Source organism: Terrapene carolina, unplaced genomic scaffold (assembly GCF_002925995.2).
Source record: "Terrapene carolina triunguis isolate 2854851 unplaced genomic scaffold, T_m_triunguis-2.0 Scaffold69, whole genome shotgun sequence".
NCBI lineage: Eukaryota > Metazoa > Chordata > Testudines > Emydidae > Terrapene > Terrapene triunguis.
The window spans coordinates 13,525,338-13,552,120 of NW_020664420.1; positions in this window are offsets into that span (position 1 = coordinate 13,525,338).

Below are 26,783 nucleotides of genomic sequence, written 5' to 3' on the forward strand. Positions count from 1 at the left end.
TCATATAAAGGATTACTTTTCTTACCAACTTTTGGACCATCAGTGTGCATTACATGTACAGGAAGAGCTTAGAAAGTTTACTTGACACTTGCTAGTCTAAGGACTAAGCATACTCAGAGGAGAAATACTTGTGTTGCCATGCCCCCTCCCAGGTCAAAGCCCCTTCCTGCAATTCAAAGAAATTAAACAGTGTCTTGAACAGTTAAACTTTATTATCTTTTGCAACATAAATAATCTATTAAAAAACAGAACTACAGAGATTTTGTCTATAAGAAAAGTAGGTATGAAAGGACAGTGTTTCAAAGATCAAGAACTAGCAACCAGTGTGTGAGCTATATTCATGCCAAAAGTGGCATCCAAATAGATGGAGTTATCCAAATGTAGCAGCTAATGTTCAGATCTCCAAGTAGTTACATTGGGACAACCTCTTTAAAGAGAATTAGAGAAGAAGATGATGACCACTCTACCTAGCAATGGCTAGTACATACATTCATCCTTTCAAAGATTCAGATCTATGTCATGTGGGTCATTTTATGTTTCTTGAAGTAAATTTAAACATCTTTCCTCATCACTAAAGATGAAAGTCTTTTAATGTCAAGAACCATCTCTACAACTTTTAACATATATGTCATTATGCTTATTACAGTTGCTGGTTGTTTGTATTTAGCTTACATAGATTTAAGGAAAGATATTTTCTTCTAGGAAGTAGTAACAGAATCCACTTGAATGTGGGTGTTTTAGGTAAATTCTGTTCTGTTTTTTGCTTGCAATTTGCTTATTTCGTTTTTAAAAATGCAAGAAGTTCTGATTTTTCTAGGGTTTCATTTTCAGATACACAGCACTTTACTAAGAGGTGCACAATATTCCAGGTTTGAATCTTTACCATGAGGATTATTTCTAATTGTGTTTCATAGCAATACAAAAAAGGATAGCACATATCTGAGGACTTCTCAAGCTTTTTTCATTATAGACAGTTCTCTAACTTAATAGAGACTTTGGGCCTGATTCTCTACTCACTTACACTACTGTAAAGCCAGTATTGACTGCAATAAAATCATCAGACTAACCCCAGTGGAAAAATTATATATGGGAGAGGAGAATCAAGCCTACTTGTCTTGTGGACCATCAACCTTCCTGTTTGCAACCAACGAGAACATTTCCTCTTTCATACACTACAGCACCATAACACCTATATGGCTATCACCTCTGTTTCTTATCATTTGTCTACTCTATAATAGGTGCGTGTGATTGCAGCATTTTTAGCCATTTCCAAGCTAGCTTTAAGTTAGCTAGTGCAAGTACCGATATCAGTGAATCCATGGCAGCATGGACTTCAGCATGGGTTAGATCTCAGCCTGGACTGAAGCCCATGTTACTACAGTTTCACTGCTGTTGGTACTCACACAGCTAGATTAAAGCTAACTCCGGTGTATCTACATCTTCAACTGCAGTGTAGTCATACCCTAAGATGGGCAAGTAATACTGGGAAACTATTTTAGCTGCCTTGTAGTGACATTTAGCAGCTGGAAACAAAGAGGGTCCAAAACCATATGGTTAGCCTACTCTCCACGGACAACCACCATCTGCTCTATGGACCATCAATGGTGCATTGTCAACGATTTGGTAATCTTTGTGTTAGATGACAAGGCCCACTAGAAGACAGGTAATATACATGCCAGTTTTGCAATCCCGGTGTTTTGAAAGATAATTGACTTACCATCCACTTTATTCTGTACTTTTTCTCTCAACAGTTCAAGATAATTAGCTGTGAAGTAATGGCTAAGGTGCAAACTTCCAGAGTAAGGAAAAGAAAAGGGACCGTTCTTAGCCAAGTCAGACCTAGCTGCAGATGCAAAACTTAGAACAAATGTCTAAAAGGTCAAAAGCATACATTAAACCTGCCTCCTGGAAGTTTTAGCATATTCCAGTTGGTCTTTATGTAGATAGTAACTTAAGGCAAAATTGACCTTGGCAACAGAGACCCAGAGCATTCCCCTTGACCCATCTTCCACCGATTTACAGCAGCAACACCAACAGAAAATGTGAAGTCATTGGTTTTTTTCAGGCAGCAAAAATGCATCAACAAGACCTGGCAAGTACTTAAGCATATCTTCAACCCCATATCTTATAGGCGAGAGTGTGGGAGAGGGGGAATAATAATGAAAGTGACAAGACACAGTTATTATGCCTCCCCAGTTTACCAGTATAATAAATGTTGAATATTTAGATCAGATAATTAACATAAACTATCAAGATATAATGCCTATAAGAAGCAGCAGCCCACAAAGTCAGGACCTAATTATTTCTGTAATCTAAGGCAAATAGGTTCAACTGAGTTGCCTTCTGAATAGAGATGATCCCCATCCACAAAATTCAGGCAGTAATGTCTTGCACATCTGTAGTCTGAAGTCGCAATCTAGCCCCTTATAATCATTAAGGGCCAGATTCTGTCTCCCTTATTCATGCTGTATTCTGAGAGTATTTCTTTTAAAGATACTATCTTGTAGGAACTACTATCAACTCTCAGAAGAACAGAGAAAACAGGGAATCATGCAAGCTTTTCCTTAGACCTCCTTAACTAAATGCAAACAATCAAAAACATATAGGCAGAATCGCAACATAAATGTTAATAATTGCAGAGACAGCTTTTGAAGAGAGACAATTTTCATCTGACAATAAATAAGAGGTCCAGAATCTCCTTCTAGCTATTACTGTGCAGCCCCAGTGAATTCAATGAGCTTGCAAGGGTAAAGGGAGAGTAGAATTTGGCCAGTGGCTTTAACAGATAAGCCACATGTCTGCACTGGGCTGTATGAGAAAAAAGTAATTACATGATATTTGTGATTGTAATAAACATAATGCAATATCACCAGAAAATTACAGCTTTTCCAATATTTATCAGTTTAATAAAATCTGTTGCACATAAATTGATTTTAAATTTATTCTTTTCTTTCATATGTAAAATATGGTTAAACGATCACCACAACATTGGTCAGTTTTCATGATATTTAAAATAGATGTCATAGCAACCTATTTATAGTGTATTTCTACAGCTGTCATTTGTAGGCTTTTCCAGTTGTGAGGTTTTATGCAGCACTATATTTTTATCAAGGATTTCTGATGGGCCCATAAACTGCCAGAAGAAAAAGATACCTGAGATGTTAAACATCCCCAGAAAGCTGTCTTGTGCCCTGATCCGGACTTTGTTCATGCACCCCTCCCCACCAAATAAAGTCACCAATTCTCAATGGGTGTCAATGGGGAGATTTGTCTGAATAAGGACTGCAGGGTTGGGCCTTTACATTGTAATGGTAACCCCTTGTGATACAGTTCTCATTATATACTCTGCACAAAATCAGTGGGTGAGGATGTCACTTATAAAATAAGTGAGTATTTTTGTATAGGTTTTTGAAGTGTTTATCTTTTCACATGCCACTTAATGAGTTGAATTTCCTTTAGAGGCTAATCCTAGGCTAAATTGTAATGAAAGCAGGAGGATACTGTTAGTGGTTGAATGCAAGCATAATAGGCTTAGAAATAATTATTGTGTATTTAGTTATGTAACAGTTATGCCTTTGTTTTCTGCACATCATCATTATAATTATTTGTATTACCACATCATCCAGGAGCCCTAGTCATGGACCAAAACCCCATTGTGCCAGGCACTGCACAAAAAGACAGCCCCGGCCCCAAGGAGCTTACAATCTAAGTATCAGACAAGTGACAACAGATGGATACACATGGATAAGGGAGCAGAAGGAAATAATGAGACAGGATTGGTCAGCATGATGGGCAGTGGTCTCAGCACACCAGCAGCCTAACCGTTGTCAAGTTGTTGTAGGCCTCATGGCAAAGGAGAGTTTTAAGGAGGGTTTTGAAGCAGGATAATCAATTAGTTTTCTGGATTTAGAGGGAGCTTCTCCCAAGTGTGATGGGCAGCCATAATACCTCCATGGACTCTTCTTCCTGCAGAATGATATAGTGATATGAGTATTTTGTAAGGATGTTCTAGTGGATAGGATGCTGGAATGGAACTTGGGAGATCTGGCTTCAGTTCCTGGCTCAGTCACATACTTCCTGTGTGATTTTCAGCAAGTCACTTAATCTACCCTGTGCCTCAGTTCCACATCAGTAAAAAAACTGGATTCTTCCATACCTTACTGGGCTGTAGTGAGGATAAGATCCATGGTTCTAAGGCACTCAGATATTATAACGTGAAGGAACACATAAGTATCTAGGTAGATTTTTGTGATCACTTCAGTGAGGACTGTGACAGAGGAGACACAGATGCTGTGTGTGCTCTACCTGGGAGACTTTACTTTCATTCTTTCTTGTTTTGTTGATTTTCTTAAACTAAAATAAAGCTCATTCATACTGAAAATGTATGTTGCTCTCTGTGTATTCAGAGACACACAATTATTGCTAGATAGAAGTGTTTAGATTCCTTCTGCTTAATATTGCTGTAACCTCCTCTGGCATCATACACTAGTAATCTTTCTCCTCCTACTTCACGCTTTTGATAAGCCTTCTGGTCCCACAGCAGATGCATTGAGAATCTTCTCCTTCTAAGTATCCTGCATATGTTTCATTAAAAGTGTTTGTTTCTTTGATCAGCTTGAAGTTCTAATGTGGAAAAAAAAATTTTTTTTGGACTTCACTTAGCAGCACATGGTCCTGAAATGAATAGCAGCACTTCAGTACATGCAGACACTAAAGGTCCTAATGTCAATCATTTTGTCCTTGCCAATTTATGTGCCTGTCCTTCCAACGATGGCTACAATTTGCACTGGCACCCAAAGATAGAAAACAGTCTTTTTTATTTGTTACATTGTGGAACTGAACATGAAAGAACATGGTGGGAGGTGCCAAATGGGAACAGCAGAAAATGGAATACATTTCACTGCATGTTGCTTAGCAATAGGTAACACAGGAATGCTGACATTTTCCAGTTGGGGGGGACATGATCCATTCCACATTGACAGTAGCAAGTGGAAATATTTTGAGAGACAAAATGGAACCACGGCAACTATGGTAGTAGTGGCTACAAAGCAAGGCAGTAGTTTGGTGTGAGTCCCTTTGATCACTGAGAACTCAAGCTATTTGAGTGTTCACCAGGGGAAAGAGATGAGACAGTTTAGTAGAGCTGGGTAAATATGGAAGATGATTTGCCATGGAACTCTTCAAAAAGATGCCATGCCAAGGAGAACTACCCAAAGCAGCAGCATATTTTAGAGCTGTGGTGAGCATCGTGGAGTACCCTTACTACTGAGTTGAGGCACTATGTGAATTAGGGTACAAGCCAAAGACAGTCATCACTCTGCTTTCTTCACATTTCACCTGTTGCCCTCTCACCAACTGTAAAAAGAGAGAGGAGGTGGTCAACCACTCTTCTATGATGACATATAGCATCCCATTATTTTTCAGAGCCACATATGGCCAGCAGGGTGTGTATTGCTGGCAGATACTGATTCTGCTGCCAAAGTGGACCCAATGAAAGCTAAGACATATAACTATGGGTCTGCACACTGGCCCATAGTGAGGTGTATTTTCCTACCTTTGCATTTGGCCAAGGCTGCCTGCTTCTGCCTTTACTCTTTCAAGCATCACCTGGACAGGCTTAGTCAGGGGGGAAGAAAGGGTTTAGATCTTGTCTAATCTTGGAATAAGCCCTTTTGTCAGCCACCGGGACAGCTGCACCAACCCCTAGCATAGATGTGGAAAGACCTATTTTGTACTGGTGAAGTTTTCATCTGCTGTGGAACCTACTCCCTGAATCCAGGCAAATCCCAGGAATAGACAAGTCCATAATATCTGCCTCTACAAAGCTACAACCTAGCTACTGAAGCAAAAAGAAATGAGGTCCGGCAGTGGGTTTGATGAAACCACCTCACAGTACATCTCCCCAGGTTTTGGCTTGGTCAGAAACTCAGTGTCAGGACTCCTAGTAGGGGCCATTGATTATTTACTGGTGGGGCTACTTCAGTTACGGCAGTTTCTGCTCTGCCTTCTCATCAACAGTGGCACTTTCCCTGACATAGAACACTGGGAGGAGGGGCGGGGTATCTTCTGTGCAAACCCTTCTCTTCTCCCATGCCTTCATTTTTCCATCATCATATAGAGGACGTCCATGCATTCTTGTGAGAGTCAAGGTATGCAACCATTTTCCTTTAAGACTCTGGCTAACCCTCTGCTGATAGGGCAGATAAGTGGCACATGTAACATCAGGCATAACTGGAAAACACCTCTGCACTTATGAGTTCCACTTTGAGTCTCTTACCCAAAGAGAACCACTCGTGCTGAGGCTGAAGCTTTTATGCCTTTGGAGACCATAAAAGGAATCAATGAAAAAAGGACAAATGGCCCAGTGATCAGAGTATTGGCCTTGGCTGCACAGCACCATGGTTCAAGTCCTTGCTCTGCCACTGACTTCCTGTGTGTGAGTTTTGGGCAAGCCTCTCTGTGTCTCATTTCCCCATCTCCAAAATGGGGATAATAGTACGTCCATATTTCATAGTGGGGCTGTAAGGATAAACACATTAAGAATAATGATGTGCTCCTGTGTTATAGTAATGGTGGCCATATAAATACCTAGGCTAGAAGAATCATCACCTTTCTGCCCCCTGTGACTTCTCTGTTGCCAGTTTTAATGCCACCCCTTTCAGGTGGCATGTGTATATGTCAGTTCCCAGGTTAGTTACACAAATAATCAATTCCTGGGCTGTATAATTGTTATTTGGATTGTTAAAAAAGAGAGGGTGGGTGGAAAACACCCTAACTTGCTCACAGAGAACAACTTACTACAGACTCTCACTCAGAGGAAGAGAGTCAAAATGGCTTTTGCTGACCCCCCCCTCCCCCAAGGAGAGGAAGACAAGCACATCCGATGAGGCAGCGGGAAAATACCATGTGACCAATGCAGTATGAAAAGTTGCCCCAAAATTTCTGAGACCATCTAGATAGTGGAGAAAGTAAGAGTATCCTAAATGATCTAATTTTGCATTCTTTTTATAAAAGTGCTTTGTATCTTATTTCCATAGCCTCTCCCCTTTGCATGAACAACTTCAGTCTTTATTTTAAAAGCCTTCGCTATTGCAGTTGTAGTGCTTGGAGGTAATAGAAGGTTCTGGCTTCCCACACGCCTTAAAAGTACTTATCCTTTATCTCCTTGCATTTATTCTGAAACCGACTATGCAAACAAATTAATAATTTCTTACTGTACTGATTAATTTTGCATGGGGTATGCAACACTGCTGAACAGAAATGTATGGAAAAAGAGACCAAGTATTTTGCATATTTTTCCTTTTGTTGACCCCTTGAGTGCCATATCCCTCTTGCATCGAACAGTCTGCTCTTTAAAGTGAGGTTAGCATCCTTAATGGGTTGCAACAAGATGCAAGTCTTTTGGCTTCAGGAGGTGGTGTGCCACCCACTGGAGAGCACATGCAGACAGCTCAAGGCACCACGCCCACAGACAAAAGATCAATGGCTGTGGTGGGGCAGGACCGAACTCCTTCACCACTCTGCACCTACTTCTGTATGGATTATAGCAGAGTTACTGTGCTGACTGGGTGGGTGCAGGAGTATTTCAGAGCACTCTCATGGTCATCCCCCAAACTGTGTGACTCCTCCCAGACAGTAGGAGGGACCCCCTGTCTCAGCTTCAGGGGATGAGGGGCGCTTCCTGCCTGGGGAGAAAGCGAAACTGTTTTGTACAGCAACACCAGCTGCAGGAGGGGATCCTCCTTAATGAATTTCTGTGGTTCTGCTGCTTACTGAGCTTGTGTCTGTGTGTTATTCAGGGTCTTGGCCTGGCTGTACTAACCCACCAAGAAGTAGATCACAAGGCCATGTAACAGGGTTTTTTTTAAATGAATTAGAGTCTTGTGAAATCCACCAGCTTGACTCTCCAAGCAGTTGTCCTGCTTTAGCTGTATAAGAGCTACAGAAAAAGCGGCAAAGGTGCTGCTCAACTTTGCAACCAAACTTTCCTTAACTCTGAGCTGAAGGGAGTCAGTGGGGAGTTCATTTCCTATGCTGCATCAGTTGGAAACACACATTCTACCTACTTACACTTTCTGAGCACTTCCTAAACTGTTGTGTAACCTTCTGTTGCATGATCTGTTCCATCCCAAAAGTGGCTGCCTTTCTTTGGAAAGTGATATGATCCCTGTAAACACATAATCCAGTCGCTTAAGCATCTGTGAGGCTCAGGTCTACATGTGAAAAGCTTTGCTGGTATTATGATCTCAGTATAACTATGCCAGAAAACCCTCCTAGTGTAGATATAGCTTACATTAAAAAAAAAAAGTGCTTTTGCTGGTTTGTTTTTTGTTGGCTCAATGAGCTAAGTAAACCATACTGACAAAAGAATGTTTTTGCTGGTATACGTATGTCTGCACTATGGCTTTTGCAGGTAGAAGTGCCATTTTAAAAAGCCACTCCCCTATCCAACATTACTATATAGGCAAAAGTTTCTAGTGTAGGCCTGACTTCTATTAACTAATATTAATCCTTAGATGAAAAAGTGCTATATAATTACAAATTATTATTATTATTTTTATTACAATAGCACTTATTCAGGGATCAGGGTCCTGTTGTGCCAGGCAGTGTACAAACGTGGTAAGAAAACAGTTGATAGTCTTGGTTAATGATCAGATGCAACATTTGAATGAAACAAACAAATGGGTTGTGGGGTGAAGGTGGAGAGACTGGAACACAAGGTAATACAAGCATAGTTTATGATAATTTATCTTGCCACTTGACTATTTATGATCACTGAGCAGTAGGCATCATGGCCACAGTGAGTTTTAAGGTGGGATTTGGAGGTGAATAAGGTAGTGGCTTTAAACGTCGTTTCGGTAAGGAAAAGAAATAAGTAGAGAAAGGATGCTAGGCAATCCCAGCACCATGGGGTATAGTCAAATACTGAGATTCAGCAACATGCTTTTAAAAACACTTAAAAAATGTTTGCTGTCCCAGGCCATTATACAACTAAGGAGTTCGACAAGCGGTGAAGCAGCTGTTAATTTATGTGTGGCTTTCCCAGCATCAGTGTGGACAAGACTACAGGATCTGTTAGAAGTTTTGAATGAATTACACTAGCCATGGCATTGAAAGGTATATGTCCGAAGTGACAGGGAGCAGGGCTCATCCGTTGACAGCATCATTCTGTTGAGGTGATGCCATTTCATTATGGCAGGTGCAGCTTGTTAGACACGAGGGAGATGGGAATGGGAAGAAGAAGAAGGAACAAGAGAGCCAAGGCACAGGAAATCCTGGACGGAAACCCTGGGAGAGAAAGTCAAGCTGAAGAAGGAGGGTTAGTCTGAGATTTAAATTGTATTATTGTTTTTCAGAGCCACCTACAGCTTACATTTCAATGGGAATTGGACTCCAAACCCCATAGGCAGTTTTGAAAATCTCAGCTGAAAGGCCTAATCCACTGCTCATTAAAATTAGTGGAAGGAGGCTCCCCATTGACTTTAAAGGGCATTTGATGGGGTCTGGGTGCTCTGCTGAGGATGGGATAGGTACTCAGCCCATTACAAGTGCAGAGAGCTTCCCAGGATGGCAAGGCTGTCTTTGCCATGTTTTGAGTGGATGAGATCTCATCTTCACTTCCAGATAGCTACAAAGTGACTAAAAGGAGCCTCTGTCCTTGACAGTTCATCATTATGGCTTTCTGACAGGAAAGAACAGATGCTACAAGAAGATCATGCTGTCATAGAAGCTGCTGATCAATTTGGGCTTGATGGATGTAGCACTCCACACTGATTTCCATACAGTAAACTCAGGACATGGCATAAACAGTAGAGGTCTCCTATCTATCCACTCACACTAGACTCTCTGTGATACTCAGCAGTCTAGCTGAATGTGAGATTGGCTTACCTGCAATGAAGTTCTATTTGGACAGACCTTTCAAGCAGACGCACAGTCAATGCATTGTTGCCGCAGTGCTGTAAATCCAGATCAATGGCCGTCCATTCAGATGTACTGAAGCGCATTACGTCATGGCTCGGGAACTCAGTGTGATTCTATAATGTGTGCTTTTTGCTTTGAAGTGAGGCCTCCTCCCCTGACTGAGTCTATTTGGCTTCAGTCTCTGCTTAAGCTGCCCACTCACTTTCTTAATGGCTTAAACAAAAACAATAAAACTCTCCAGCGTGTCCACATGATGCTAGACCCTTGTCACTTGATTTCCCCAGAAAAAGCCTCTGTCTGTCAAGTACTTAATGGACTTTATAGTTATATTTATTATGCATTCAGCCTAAATAGCTAGATTACATTGTAAAAAAAAGCTCTGAATGATAATATTTGCCTTCAGTCATATTTTGCACTGATTGACAAGGAAGAGCCTGTACTTCTAGTCTGTTTGTGGCACAGAAGGAAATGTTATATAGGTTTGCATGGCTTTCTTACTAATATTATTAATTATTTGTAATATGTTAGTACCGACTAGCCCTAACTGAGATGGGTGCTCATTGTGCAAGGCACTCGATGTTTGCATAGTCGTGAATACACTGCTCCTGCCCATCCCCCAAAACCTCTCCGCAGTGGCACAAGAAGACTCCCCCAGGGCACAGTTCAGCACACAGTGCGCGGTGCACTCCTTTGTGTGAGGCTCCAGAATGCTGCCCTCCTTCACAACAGGACTGCACTCCGGGTTCTCTTCCATTCAGGATTTGTCCCATGAGCACTACTGTGGTAGGAAATAAGAGATGCGCACATAACTAATGTATTGGTTCACTATCAAAAGAATGATTTGGGTTGAAGAAAGTGTTTCAATTCAACCCGAAATTCAACATTTTGTTTAATTTTTGAGTTTTTTAAACCTTTAAACAAAACTAAAGTAAATCTGAAATAAAAAATAAAAATGTTTCATTTCGAAAAATGTTGAAAGGAAACATTTTGATTTTCTTTTCTTTTTCTTTTAGGGTTTTTCTTTTTCAACTGAAACAATACTGCAAATTTGACATGAATCCATGAAATGTTTCTGTTGACTCAAATTTATATTCTTCAGCCAAAAAATTTCATCCAGATCTAGTCAGAAACAATGAAACCCGTCCACCACAGGAACTAATGGACATCACAAACCTCATCACTTTCCTCTCTAAATGCAAGTCACACTTCTTCAACCTTGCCTTCAGAGCAGTGTGAACACTTAAAAATAAACAATAACCAGAAACCACTATCAAAACAACACACACCACTACACCCACAAATCTTCACTTGGGGAGAGGACTGGAGAAGGAACAAACCACACATGAAAGATGTTGCTCATGCATTATGATTATATTACTATTACTCATAGACTCATAGACTTTAAGGTCAGAAGGGACCATTATGATCATCTAGTCTGACCTCCCGCATGATGCAGGCCACAAAAGCTGACCCACCCACTCCTGGAATAATTCTCTCCCTTGACTCAGCTGTTGAAGTCCCCAAATCATGATTTAAAGACTTCAAGTCGCAGAGAATCCTCCAGCAAGCGACCCCTACCCCATGCTGCGGAGGAAGGCGAAAAACCTCCAGGGCCTCTGCCAATCTACCCTGGAGGAAAATTCCTTCCCGACCCCAAATATGGCGATCAGCTGAACCCCGAGCATGCGGGCAAGATTTTCCAGCCAGACCCTCCGGAAAATGTTCTCTGTAGTAGCTTTTAATATCCCATCATTGACCATTGTTACTAATTACCAGCGATGGCACGTTATTGACCTATTGACTAAAATCACGTTATACCATCAAACCATCCCCTCCATAAACTTATCAAGCTTAATCTTAAAGCCAGAGAGGTCTTTCGCCCCCACTGTTTCCCTCGGAAGGCTGTTCCAGAACTTCACCCCTCTGATGGTTAGAAACCTTTGTCTAATTTCAAGCCTAAACTTCCCGACGGCCAGTTTATATCCATTACTGGAAGATGATCAGATACCATTGTGATGAGACTGGTATAAGAACCTATACAGTATAGAATAGAGCCACCAACAGTCATTTCCGACTATGCTACTTAGTATATATGAAGTTAGTTTCTTGTCAGGCCTGGCCTGTATTTCAAACACAGGAGATATCCGCAATACACTTCTCTTTACTAAGCCAGTGATGTCTGGAGCACGGTACAATAAATACTGCAGTGAGGCCATTCTATGACTAATTTCTCTCAGGGAACATCACAGTGACATGAAGTCCATTGTTACCCCAGTAAGAAAACAACATATGAGCAGATAAGTAAAAAGGGTTCCTAGAAAAATAGGTACAACATTCATTTCACAATAAATACTCTACTGTGCTGCTATTTCTTTCTATCCATTACACCCTCTCTAATCTATCTAGGTATTGAGATGGCCACCATTACCATAGGAGAACCATTAGGCAGATTTCATTCTGGTTTTAACACTGGAGGTTCACGCCTCTTTATGTAAAGTAAAGGTTTTTAATATAAACTCTTACTTGCCTTTATGTCTGAATTTTAGTACTTTTGCCTCTGAGATGTTCCTGGGATCAGAGGCTGACCTGGCAAAGAATGTATGCAGTGTAGTTGTAGCCATGTTGGTCCCAGGATATTAAAGAGACAAGGTGGGTGAGGTAATATATTTTATTGGACCAACTTCTGCTAGTGAGAGAGACAAGGTTTTGAGCAATAAAGCTTCTCTCTATCACCAACAGAAGTTGGTCCAATAAACGATACTACCTCACCCACCTTGTCTGGCAAAGAATGTGTTTTTTCTAGCATAGAAGGTGAGGAATTCAACACTTTCAACACAGGGAACAACAAACTCCTTAAAGCCATCTGTCAATTTCAATGTCCAACATAAAACAAAATGTGTTAGTGTTTACCTGTCGGACAGTAATCACATTGGGAGCCAGTTGGGTGTTTTTCCGCCATTAGATGTTCCTGCCTAACATAAGAAAAAAGTAGGGAAATCACAAAATAAATGCCATTGGCCAGAATAATACAAAACATGGATATCAAATGTAGTGGTCTAACCACAAATTAAACCTATTGATTAAAGAACTTGTAGAAATAATGTCCCTTGATGGAATAATGTTAGAATAGTGAATACATATATACCTCATGACCACAAAATCTTTATGGCCATAGAATCATTAAAATCTGTTCAAAAACACATCTCCCTTTTAAATTAACTTTGCGCAACCCAACAAATATTCTCAATATTTCTGTTTCTTATAAATAAAAAAATAAGAAATGTTAGGGGGGATTGTTCAAAAACTAATAACATTCTGATTTTCACTGAAAAACCAGAACATTTCTACAAAAAAGAAAAACTTTCACTTTTAAAAAACAATTCACAGAAAATGCCATTTAATGACCAATTCTAATGAATATATTTTAATGTAGTACACAAAAAGTAGCCTGTACTCTTACCTTCTCCACCACACTAAAGCCCCAATCCAGGAAAGCATTTACGTTTATGCGTTACTTCATGCATAGGAATAATCCCACTGAAGCCAATGGAACCACACACATGCAAGTACTTTGCTGCACTGGGCCCTTAGTTTATATATTCATACTTTTTAAATTAGCTCAGCTTTTTCTCTATCTCCTGTGTGTACAACTGGCTTTATGCCATGAAGAATGTCTCCTTTCTTTGGCTAATACCATTTCCTCTCTGAGTAATGTACGCTAATGCTTAGCCAGTGACGTATCAATGATGCCCCACAATGGCAAAAAATAGTAAGCAGAACTGCATAAGGTAAAGTATCACAGTGTATTTTGTCACATGATCTCTGGCTTAAATAGGATCTTTGCTGTCATTAAGAGTTGTCTTGCCCCCAACAGTTCAGTAGTTTAAACATGACATTTTTCTATTGTCTTTAATAAAAAATGATATTTTCTTACCCATCACAGAAGATATTTCCCCGGCAGGTACGCTGTCGAACATGTTGCATTCACAACATGACATAAAGTCTAAAAATCACAGAGAGACTAATTACTGGAGGAAAATTACACCAAAAGACCAATTTCCTTATGATGAAAATGACAGCTTGGTGCCCTGCTTCTTGGCCTGATTGGGCAGTTCGCCTATGAAACATCGTTATATCACCTTATATTATGTACTGTGGCAAAGCAAGAAAAGGCACTTTGGTGCAGTAAGCAACACTGAGAAAACAGTATGAGCTGTCAGCTAAATCAGCTATAATTCTAAGTCTTATTTCTACTATTTATGAATGTGGTGTTTTGAGAGTACATTGGCTTCTTTACATGTGGGTTAAGAAAGGCTAACGGTATAATTATCAGCTAGAGCATTAGAACTACAGTTATAGTATCACCAAAATGTGCATTTATCTCACTGTATTGAAACAGAGTTAGAGGGAGACAGATCAAACATGATATGGCTGAGTTCCATTTTGTAAAAAGCATAGAAGTTCTCCCATTGCCTCTCTGACACTTCTTGCCTGTTATTCCCCTTTGTCACAGTAACTCTACTTTGATACCTTCCATACTGGCCAGCCAAACTAGACCTCCTCCTCCTCGTTTTCCACCCCTTCCTTTTCTATTTGAAGCCTCATAATCCTGAATTTCCACCAAAATGTCCTTAAAAGTTTTTACCCTCCCTCCTGATGTCCCAAGCCAGGAAACAGCCATCTCTCCTTTCCCCCAGTTTTTCTCCAGCCCTCTCTGCTATTCCTCCACACTACACCTCTCTTCTCCTTTCCCTTCATCTCTTCTTCCTCTTTTTAAAATATGAAGGTTTCTAATTATTATTACTATGCAGGGATGGTGAGCTCCAAAAGGGTGACTCATCACATTCCCACTGCTAGTGCAGTGTGGTTCTCAGAACAGCATGTCCCAGACACAGCCCTAGTCTCAACCATAACTGCAGATTTGGGATGCAGGACTCCCAAAGGATCATTCTGAAAATGGCTTTGTAAACAGTTTGTCTCATTGAGTCCTATATTCCCAGAGGCAGAATAACCATGTAAATCAAACATTCACTAGGGTCTGTTCCCTGATTAAGACAGCTATAGAGACATCATGTTAAAGAAAAGAGCTGACAGGAGGAAATGGGGAAAGGGTTGAATAGTTACCCAGAAAAAAGAAAAGAAAACGATACCGTTATGTAAAACAATGAATGGTACAGAAAAGGTAATTTGGATACTTCTATTTATCCTTTCTCATAGTACAGTAGGGGGACATCCAATGACACTGACAGGCAATGAATTTAAAATTGGCAAAAGGAAATACTTTTTTACACCACTCACAGTTAAACCTATAGAACGTATTGCCTTCATTGCCACTGAATGTCTCTTGAGGCCACAAGTTCAGTGCGACTTAAATGAGAATTGAACATTTGTATAGATAAGAACATCCATTGTTACAAAGGTAGCATAAAATATAGAGGGGTATAAACTCATGTTTCAAGGTATAAACAAACCAATAATTACTTGGCTTTCCAATGGCATAACTCCACTAAGTCCATTTAATTTACGCCAGATTTAAAACAGAGTAAGTGAGACCAGAAGGAAGCCCAGTGCATACTTTTCTATAACTATTAAAAATACTGCTACTCCAATAATTTGCATTGGTTGTTTTAGGACACATTGTGAAATGGTAAATGTGAAATGTAGATTTTTGCTATTAAGCACCTATCATTCATAAATATGTATCTAAGTAGAAAGTAATGCAACAAGGCAGCAGGTCTCAACATATATTCCATATTGGTGGGGAGGGATAGCTCAGTGGTTTGAGTATGGGCCTGCTAAATCCAGGGTTGTGAGCTCAATCCTTGAGGGGGCCACTTAGGGATCTGGGGCAAAATCAGTACTTGGTTCTGCTAGTGAAGGCAGGGGGCTGGACTCGATGACCTTTTGAGGTCCCTTCCAGTTCTAGGAGATAGGATATCTCCATATATTATTATTATTATTATTGGTCCATAACCTCATGTTAATCCAGAAAAAGCTTTTAAGGCCTCCTTCTCATCCAACCATGAAGGGAGGAAGGTTGCAACCCACCTGTTTGTGACCCCCCCACAAGGGTTGTAGCCACTAGCTTGAGAACGCATGCAGTACTGTGTAAAACAACCGCTACAATGTTTATCATCTACTACAGATAAGATACCACAGGTTTGCATTTCTACAAGTACAAAATATGCAGGACAGTATAAACAATAAATATGACAGGTGACTAGAGCTGGGTGGATAATTCGCAGAGAATAATTTACTTGAGGAATTTTGCATCTTATTTTCTGTTCATTAATTGTCCTTGAACAGCTTATGATTTTCTGAAATCATTATTCAAAATTATGTGCCCAGTAATTTCAGCAAATAATTCTTAGTACCTCATTTGTCAGCAGACCATTACACATTGTTGATATGCAAAGTTAGAGTTATATTGGTTAGTTTTGATTAGTAACATAAGGGATATGGTAAACTTCTCCCCTGATTGGAAAACCATAGTAAATCTTAGGGTATATCTACACAGGGGGTTAATCTGAAGTTTTTTGATGCAAATCGGGTAATGTGCAGTATGTGAGTTGCACCAATAAAATACACATGGAATGCCTGTTCTATTTTCAGTTAGCATCATGTGAACACATGATGGCTGTTTGCTGCAAACTGAGGCTGTAGCATTCTCCGGGAGTGTCCCGTGGTCCTTTGCTTTGTTGCTGAGCAGGATGCATACTAGGAATTGTGGGAAGCCAGGCAGGTTCCTTTTTTAAAAAAAATAATCCTTTATTTCCACTTCCTTTCTGAGCTGGCTCGTGCCATTTTCAAACTGCTGTCAGCCAAAACAGACCGAACAATGCCCCGCATCACTAAGGGACACACGTAAATATGCCCAGGCTGCTTGGGTTGTATTACAGCACTCAGGGTTGGACAATTCTGCATTGGATTCCTCCTGTTGAACCATCAAGCAGATGATGTGAGAGCAGGAGAATATATTGTGGCAGAAGCAGCAGCTCCTCACGCAGCACGATACTCTGCAGCAGTGGCAGCAGGACAAGGTAGAAGTACAGAAGTATGCCAAGCTGTTGTAAACACAAGGAATAGTTCCTGGATCACCTACATAGTGCTCAATGCTGTTTCTGAGCCCAGGAAACGGGCATGGATTGATATGAAAGGATCATTCTGCAGACCTGGGGTGACCAGCAGTAGGATGGAGAGGGCTCCTTTTTTCAGATCTGTGCAGAACTGACCCCAGCTTCAGTGAGAGCGTGCCAATATGCAATGCCCCATACCCATGGGGAAATGGGTCACTACTGCCATCTGAAAGTTCGCCACCCCAGAATGTTATCAGTGTGTAGCCAACCAATTGGCATGGGGAGCTGAACTGTTGGGGCCATTGTCATGCAGGTCTGCTATGCCATTTATAAGGTCCTGTCTAACTAGGTCATGAATAGGGCCTTACCAAATTCATGGTCCATTTTGGTCAATTTCATGCTCATAGGATTTTAAAAATCATAATTGTCATGATTTCATCTATTTTGATCTGAAATTTCATGATGTTGTAATTTTAGGGGTCCTGACCAAAAAGGAGTTGGGGCGGGGGGACACAAGGTTATTGTAGGGGGGTTGTGGTATTGCTACCCTTACTTCTGTGCTGATGCTGGCAGCAGCGCTGCCTTCAGAGTTGGAGAGCGGCAGCTGCTGGCTGGGAGCTGAGCTCTGAAGGCAGAGCCACCACCAGCAGCAGCGCAGAAGTAAGGATGGCATGGTATGATAGCATCACCCTTACTTCTGCGCTGCTGCCTGCAGAGCTGGGCCCTCAGTCAGCAGACGCCACTCCCTGGCTGTCCAGCTCTGAAGGCAGCAGTGTAGAAGTAAGGGTGGCATGGTATGGTATGGTATGGTATGGTATGGTATGGTATTATCACCCTTACTTCTGCACTGCTGCTGGGGGGGCGCTGCCTTCAGAACTGGGCACACGACCAACCGCTGCCACTCTCCAGCCACCCAGCTCTGAAGGCAATGCAGAAGTAAGGGTGGCAATACTGCAACACCCCTCGAAAATAACCTTGCAAGCCCCCTGCAACTCCTTTTTGGGTCAGGACCCCCAATTTCAGAAACTCTGGTTTCCCCCATGAAATCTGTATAGTAGAGGGTAAAAGATTTCATGGGGGGAGACCAGATTTCACGGTCCGTGATGCATTTTTCGTGGCCGTGAATTTGATAGGGTCCTAGGCATGAAGCTAGGTAATGCTCAGGAGATTATTGATGGCTTTGCACACATGGGAAGTCCCAAACTGTATTGGGGCAATTGATGGAACCCCTGTGCCTATCTTCCCCTTCCCCCGCTCCCTCAACCAGGGCACAGAGTTTATAAACAGAAAAGGTTATTTGTCCATGGTGCTCCAAGGACTGGTTGACCACCATGGCAGGTTTAGAGGTAAATGCAGGGTGGTCTGGGAGGGTCCATGATGGTAGGATCTTTCAGAACAATAATGGTGTGGAGATTGATCCAGTTATTCTGGGAGACCAGGCTTATCCCTTGATGCCCTCCCTAATGAAGCCATATGCAGGCCACTTGGACAGAAGGAAGGAAATTTTAACTATTGCCTGCATAGTTGCAGAATGGTAGTCAAGTGTGCATTTGGCTGTTTGAAAGGCAAATGGCGATGTTTGTAGAATAGGTTGGAAGCATCAGAAAAAAATGTTTCAACCATTATAACTGCATGTTGTATTTTGCATAATATTCATAAGAACAAGAAGGAAAGCCTTACCAGTGTGTGGGAGGCTGGGGTACAGAGACACGCTTAGAGGTTCGAGCAGCCAGGAAGACGTCCCCACAGAAAACACAAGCACCCATGGGAATGCTGTCAGGAATGCCTACTGTTCATATGTTGAGTCACATGCACATATTAGCCCATGGGGAGATGGGGGGGGTGTTGCGATGCAGATAGTGTGAGCACTGGGACATTGTGTGTGGGTAGTTGAAGTTTAATGTTCCCTCTGTGTTTTTGTCAAAATCCTATGAATTATTTCAGCTTTATTTAAAGACCTTTCTGTGTTAAATGCAATAATGACTCATAATGGATGTATTGTAAACAGTGTTATTATGAAACAACAATAAAAGCCAATAATAAAGTTTTAATGAAACCAATGGGAAAATAATGTCTTAGTATTTGGAAATACATTTAACAATCCAAGCTTCTTAAGTAACCAACAATGCACAATCCCCGTCTTACTGCAACAGTGGAGACAAAACTCAAAGTGCATCATGAAGAACATTTCAAATACAACAATTTTGAGGAGAGAGGCGTAAAATTAAAGGCCAGTATACGTCTCGCTGCTGGCCCTTTTCGTCTACATGGTTTCTGGGATTGAGTGTCTTGGCTCAAAATTCTCAGGGGCATTGCAGGGCTCAAAAAAAGCTGGATTTCCAGGTGCAAGTGTTCTCGGTGCCCAGAGGTTGGATCCGAGAGCTGAATGGGAGCCACTGGGAGCACTGCTGAAGGGATGCAGATGTTAGGAATTACTGCTGGTCCCAGTAATCAGCAATGTCCAGGGACTGAAGGACATGGCTGGGTCCCAAATTACAGGACTGCAGGGCCTGCTGGCCTAGCAGGAGGATGTTTTGCAGGAGAACATTCTGGCTCAGCATAGCATCCATGAGTTGCCTCTGCATCTCTGTCTTTTCCCATGCTCGCCTTTACAATGGTGATACTGTCCTTGGCCACAGTCACACTTTCCCTAGCCACTGTGACGCTGTCCTTGGCCACTGCCACAGTCTCCTGGGAGAGCTGCATTTCTTTCTCCCTCTGGGTCCTCATGCGCAGCCTCCACCTCTCAGCCAGCCTGGTTCTCCTCTGTGTCTCTGCCATGAGTTCTACAAACATCTAGACCAGAGTCTCTCTTCTTCTCCCCTTTGGGATGGCCAGCTTGTCAGCAGTACACAGAGGCCCGATCTTTGTCGGCCTGGCTGTTGCAGGTGCTGTGGTTGTGGGAGTAGTGAAAGGCAGTAGGGAAAGCAGTAGTGAAAGGCAACACAGAAACTGCGCTGGGAGTGAGGTTCCCCACTACCTGCTGAAACCACTGGGAGCTGAATCACTAAGAGCTGGGTTAAGCAGTGGTACCTCAGAATGTGACCTGCAGAGTGATGGCAGAGACAGCGGCAGTGAGACAGAGGCAGCTGTGAGCCAGTTCTAAAGGCGGCAGCAGTAGAGTTGTTGCTCAGTGCCTTCGCCCAAGTGTGGGAGGGGAACCCCCTGGAATGCACCTCTGAACTCTGGGTCTTCGCTAACCCAGGACCACCAGCTGTGAGTGGGGTGCTGCGGGGGTGCTGCGGAGGGTGATTGTTAAAGGGACATTCATTCACTGGACTTTCCCACCGCAAGGTAGGAGACACTGCCCCATGCACTGTGAGGTCGGCTTTGTGTATGGTCGCATGCTTTCGAATGTGGTTGTAGTGTTTGCCCAAATTAATGTAGGGTTCCCTTTCCCTTTTCATAAAAGCTCTCTTTTGTTATACATGGACTCGGTGGTTGTGAGGGGGGATATATGGCCTTTTACAGGCACCCATGGGTGGTGGTAAGCTTTCCTAGGTTACTGGGTGGGGGCTCGAGCTCATGGCAGCTTGGAGCGCAGGATGGCCCCCGCCTCCCATGGCGGCCAGGAGCTTCGGGGTACCCCCACCACCTGTGGCAGCTCGGAGGTCCGTGGGGCCCCACACCGCCCGTGGTGGCTCAGAGCTGCAGGGGGGCCCCACCCACAATGGCAGCCAGGAGCTGTGGGCCCACTGCCTGTGGCAGCTTGGAGCTGGGGTGGGATGCTGCTGTGTGGGGACCCTGCATTTCACAGTCGACAGGGCTGAATTCATGGAGGTTGCTGGAAGTCACAGATTCCGTGACTTCCGTGACCGTTGTGAAAAAATCATAGCCTTACTTATTGTTCATATCACAGACAAGTCATGATAGGGGGTTTTTTTAGTATATTTGATCTTTCCTCCCTGAGACTCTTCCCTTTCTTTGGAGGAAGCTCAGAGATGGGTAGAGGTCTGCATGTATGGAGGGTGCTGGATGCATTTGGATTTCAGTCTACTGTATCTGCTTTCATGCTGTTAGGGGGCTTTGGGAGACGGGGAATTGGAGCTATGTTCCAGGTTTATTTTTGCAGGTTTGTTTGTGCTCTGGAGATGCAGAGGTGTAAAGGGAAGGCTTATGGAGGATAGCAATCCCCTCAATCCCCAGTCTTGATGACGTTACACTGAAGTGGGTGACTAGGAAGCACAGAATTGTCTTATTCAAAAAGGTAAATGGCAAACCTTCAAGATATTCTGGATGGTCCACCCAGAAGCGCTGCAGGAGTGGAAGGGGCTTGCATGCTGTACTGTGGGACATGGGTGTGGGCATGTGGCTATTCCTTATAATGTGTGAAACACAATCAAGCTATTTCTCAGTCTTAACGGGCTTTCCAGCTGTCCACCATCAGGGTCCTGAATCATAGACTCAAAGTCCAGAAAGGACCATCATGATCATCTTGTCTGCCCTTCTACACATCACCCACCCAGTCCTGTAATATGCCCATAAGCTCTGGCTGAGTTTCTGAAATCCTCAAATCTCCTCTCGTAATGTAGGTTCTTCATTCCTCTGATTATCCTAGTATCCCATATCTGCACCTGTTTCAGTTTGAATTCATCTTTCACACTGTATTCCAGATGAGGGCTCACCAGTGCCTTGTATAATGGTAATAACATTTCCATACCTCTACTAGTCACAAAAAGATCCTGGCTCTCAGGGTCCAGCTCCTTTCTAACATCCTCCAGCTCATCCTCCTGATGGGTCTAGCCAGTCTCCTCAGTGGGGGCGAGGGCGGGGAGAGAGTCTGGACAGCAGGCTCCAGATAGTGCCTGGGATGGGTTGTGCTATAATTGTGTAGAATCCTGTCCAGTTCATCAAAAAATGGACAGGTCACATGTCCCCTGCAGGACCATCTCCTTTTAATCTTCATTTCAATGTACTTTCTCCAGAGCTGCTGCTCTTTATCTGGCACTGGTCAGTGTCCTGGTTGTGACCCCATGCAGACTTCTGCTTTGTAGTGTCCACAAAAAGGTCCTTTTTGCTGTGGCTGGCCACAAGAGCTTCCTGAACCAATGCATCTCTACAGATGGTGATGAGATCCAGAACCTAAGCACAGCTCCAAGCAACTGCACAAAGCATTTTATGGGGCTTCTAGACTCCTATCATGGTTGTATCGCTAGAATGATGATACACTGGGATCCCGGAGCAAAGGGGGAAAATATGGCTTTGCACCACCTTTTAAAGAGGAGAAGAGTCATCCTGGAAATCTGACACCAGGCCAGGGAGAGCATACAAATAAACGGACAGGTCGGTAATTGTCAACCTGCAAAGCACTGTGGGATAGCTTTTGGAAGTATGGAAAAAGTGGTGCATAGCAATTGTGTGCACAAAAAAACTAATTCAATTCAGATCTAGTCCACTGTGCAAGAGGACTCCAGAGTTCCCAATAAATGAGGAGTTAGTGCACTGTAATGGGTTGCATCATATGTATGCAAGCGTTTTCAAACCAGATTAACTCAATTTGATCTGGTTTAAAATCTCCGTGTAGACAAGCCTCTAGAATCAGCTTTTCATGCTCAGATTCCCATTTTCAAACTAATAATTTACTTTCTCCAGATGTTTGCCAGTTCTTGCTCATAATTCACTGTTACACAAAATGCTCCTGCAAGGAACCTTGTTTGCTAGACTATTGTGGAAAGTGTCTACACAGAGGGTGCAAAAATAGTCAAAGTGAATGCTTGGAAACATTTTTACAGCATTCTCCATCCTTGCTGGGGTCTTTCACTCAGACCTAGGATTTACCAGCTTTAGTGAGATAATACACTATTTTGTGTATTTTAAAAAAATAAATACAGTTGACTGTATAACTGTTCTAAATACTTTTTAACTTAAAAAATACTATTATCCCTTGCCATAGCTTTGACATTTTCAGCCTTTTTAACTCCTGCTTTCCATAATTCTTATCTGAAAATATCAAACAGTAACTTTAATTCTTATTATAGAAATAGATACAAATGCACGATATCACAAAAGTAATTTAAAGGAAAACTGAAGTATGTCTGATGTTCTAACGCATAATGTATATCTAGATTATGTAAAATAAATTTACTGTATTGGATTTATACTTTTAATTCTGTTTAGTTTCAGGTAGACAATACCTTGATGTGTAATTCATATAAAGCGAAATTGTATATAGGAAAATTACGATGGTGTGGCATGTTATATTTATATTAAATGCTGAAACTTTTTAATAGTATTTTAAATACTATTTTAAAATTCCTTAGGTTTGTTCACTATCTAAGGTTTAAGAAATGGACATTCTCCAGAATGAAGGGGGAAAAAACCCTGTGAAATATAGTGTGTGCAAGTATATTAAATCTCTAACTAGACTTATTTCTAATTAAGATTTCTTCATCTGTTTTCTTAAAAGTGTCCTACATAGGAAAAATTGTGTTTGTGCTCTTTTGGGCTTCTTTATAATGTATAAAGGTTTTAACTGGATCTGGACAAAAATGGTGAAACAAACATTTTTTCTCTATATTTTTCATCAAAATTCAAACATTTGACAATAATAAAATTGTAAAAATTCAGAAAATGTAAATCTTCTCTAACTTTTGTTTGTTTGTTTTAAAGGTGTGGGGAGTAGAGGAAGGGGATGTAGTTGTCTGTTTATACATAAAAATACCAAATCTTGTCTACCTTTGGTATTTCTTGAGAACTCTATGGATGACTGGAAAACTAGTTCAGATTCCGGTAAACACATACACATTAATTTGGAGCATGTGGGTAGACCCACTGAAGTCAATAGGACTACTCATGTATTTAAAGTTAAGCATGTGCAGATATGAATGCATGCTCAGGGCCGTAAAAACAAGATTTAATATTCCTGGTTTTTCTAACGTAAAAAAAAAACAGGCAGAACAAAACTATTTTAAAACCTTCTAGTCTTTCCTTATAGATCATAAATAAGGCTAAGATTTTGTCACAGATATTTTTAATAAAAGTCACGGACAGGTCACAGGCAATAAAAAAAAATTCACAGAAGCCCGTGACCTGTCTGTGACTTTTATTAAAATATCCCTGACAAAATGGGGAGCTCAGCTGCAGGGACCCCACACTGCCTGCGGGGGCTCGAAGCTCTGGGGGGCCCACGTCGCCCGCAGCAGCTTGGAGCTGCAGGAGCCTCTGCCTCCCGTGCTGGCTGGGAACTCCAGAGGTCCTTGCTGCCGCAGACAGTGGGGGGACCCTGTAGCTCCCAGTTGACAGGGCTGAATTCACGGAGGTCGCTGGAAGTCATGGATTCCATGACTTCTGCAACCTCCATGAAATAATCGTTGCCTTAATCATAAAGAAGGCAAAACAAAAATTAACTTTCTTTTCCTTTGCGGGAGACTTTTAATGGCTGTCATACAATGTTATGTATAAAATATATATATGTATATCAAACAGCTTTTGTCCCAAAGTATTTCAAAGCTCTGCACAAATTAAGTCCTTGCAAATACATGAACACATGCCTAGTTCTATTCATGTAAGTAAGTCCCATTGGAGAGAGGTCAATGGAATTACAAATACGAGTAATGTTATGCACATGCTTACGTGTTTTCAGGATTGGAACCTAAAATGATATTACCAGCTAGGATTACTTCACGCGTCACAGAAATGCAGCCATGTCTGGGGTGAAATGCAGCAACGATTTAACAATGCACACATTTCATAAAATCTTTAATGACCATAAGAGGTCACTGTAATACAGTTTATTTATACAAAAGAATTAACTGTTTAACCAGAATTAATAATGCAAATGAATATAATTCCAGATGCTCAGTTGGTGTAAATCCGTGTTGCTCCAAGTTAGTACAGCTACATAGATGTGCACCTGCTGAGGATCTGTCCGATAGGCTCTGGTTTGAAACCTCATGGAGTATCTCTGAGTTGCATTGTACATTCACATTACCTTAAAGACATATTGTGACTAGGTTAGAAACAAATTATACAAATGCTTCTGGAACTAAGAGGTCATTTCCACTCCTGTATTGCATTTATTAGTAAGTGTTCGGTTTAGAAAGAAAGAATTGAAAGGAACAGTGCACATAAAGAAAACACATGAAAAATCTTAATTAGAAAAAAGCCTAGTTATAGATGTAATATACTTGTGCAGAGTATACTTCACAGGTTTTTGGTTTTTTTCTTTCTGGACAATGTTCATTTCTTAAACCTTAGGTAGTGAACACACCTAAGGAATTTTAACAACAATCTTGGATTGTAACGGGCTGCTGGTCTCTTTTGTAATTGGGACTGACAAGCCCCAGAATTCTCTCTGCAATGGAACTCCCATGATAACTTTATTCTTTCCCTTTCAGCTGCCAAATGAAGTTGAGTTCCTGGAGTTTTGACACCTTCTAAAGACATTCCAGTGGATTCTAGCACACCTAGGCAGATGGTGTGAAAGGGACACAGGGAAAGAAATTGTAGACCTCTGCCAGATTTTCATGTATTCTAGGTAACATGTTGTTTGAGGGAAGAAAAAGGAGCTGATATTGTTACAGCTTGCATGCTGTGCCAAACCACCAGGATCCTGCCAAAGATAACAAGTCTTTAAGATGTCTATTAAAAACTCCAGATAGTATGTGATGCAAAAGAACTAGACCTATTTGGGATTATATAGCAATTATTTAATGCTTATGTAAAATATGCAGTTTTATTTTCTTGGAACTGCACATGGCCTCAAAATGACATTGCAACTTCTTTTCATTGTGGAGTATGCTAGATGTCTCCACTCTTCATGCTCCCTGGGGCTAGAGCTGGCCTCTTCCACTGCTGAAAGCTAGAGCCAGGAGGACTGGCAAAGAAAAGAATTAACATCCGTAAAGTGATCAGATACATTTTTAAAGACTGAAGTGAATTTGGGGCACATGTGTCTGAAGTATATTTAGCTGATGCAAAACATTTACATGCCTTCTCACACACATACAAAAAGATGAGTTAGAAAAAGAACAGTTCAAATACATAAATAGTCTGTGATATCTATTAAAGCAGCCACATTAGTGAAAGTTTAGATGTTTAAACTGGGCCAAATTCAGTAATGTTGCATTGGCCAGGGATTAAGTCTGTTGTATAGTATTCTAGCTATGCACAGATGTCAGTGTAACTACTATTCTGTACTCAGACGTTCAGTCCTATTCCCCTACACAGCGGCATATATAGATATAGGACAGCTTAGAAGATGCAAGGGGTGAGGGCTGCTGAAAGTGGGAGTGGCTGGCTGCCAGTGCATGTGATCTGAGAGCCACTACTGAGCTGTTCACCTTTCTCTGCTGCCACCTGGCCAGGGCAAACTACAGCCATTGACACTAATGGCGTAGAGCACATTGTCTGTAAGTAAGGGAGGCCAGCCGCTAAGTCCTCCCTCATGTAGGTAGCCCTGAGATGCTGCCAATTCTGGGCCAACCTGCATGACTAAGGGTGACAACTGTCATGGCCTCAAGAAGTGTGGTGTTGGACACAGTGCATTAGTGCACTGGAGGAATAACCCTAGCACCACTTTGCACCACCCACACGCCCTCTCTGTGGATGGTCCATGTACCCTTAATGGTTGTGCTCATCGGACACTGCTGTCATTTACAAGAGTAAATTCATGCCTATGGATGTTGGAATGGTCAGACATCCTTGTGGAAGCACTCTTTATGCTCCCAGTGGATGGTGCACTTATGATGGGATGCCAGGAACATCTTCAGTGGCACCCCTTCACTCATGATTCAAACCAAGCACTAGATCTGCATACTGCCTGGTACTAAAGATCAGTGCCTGGAG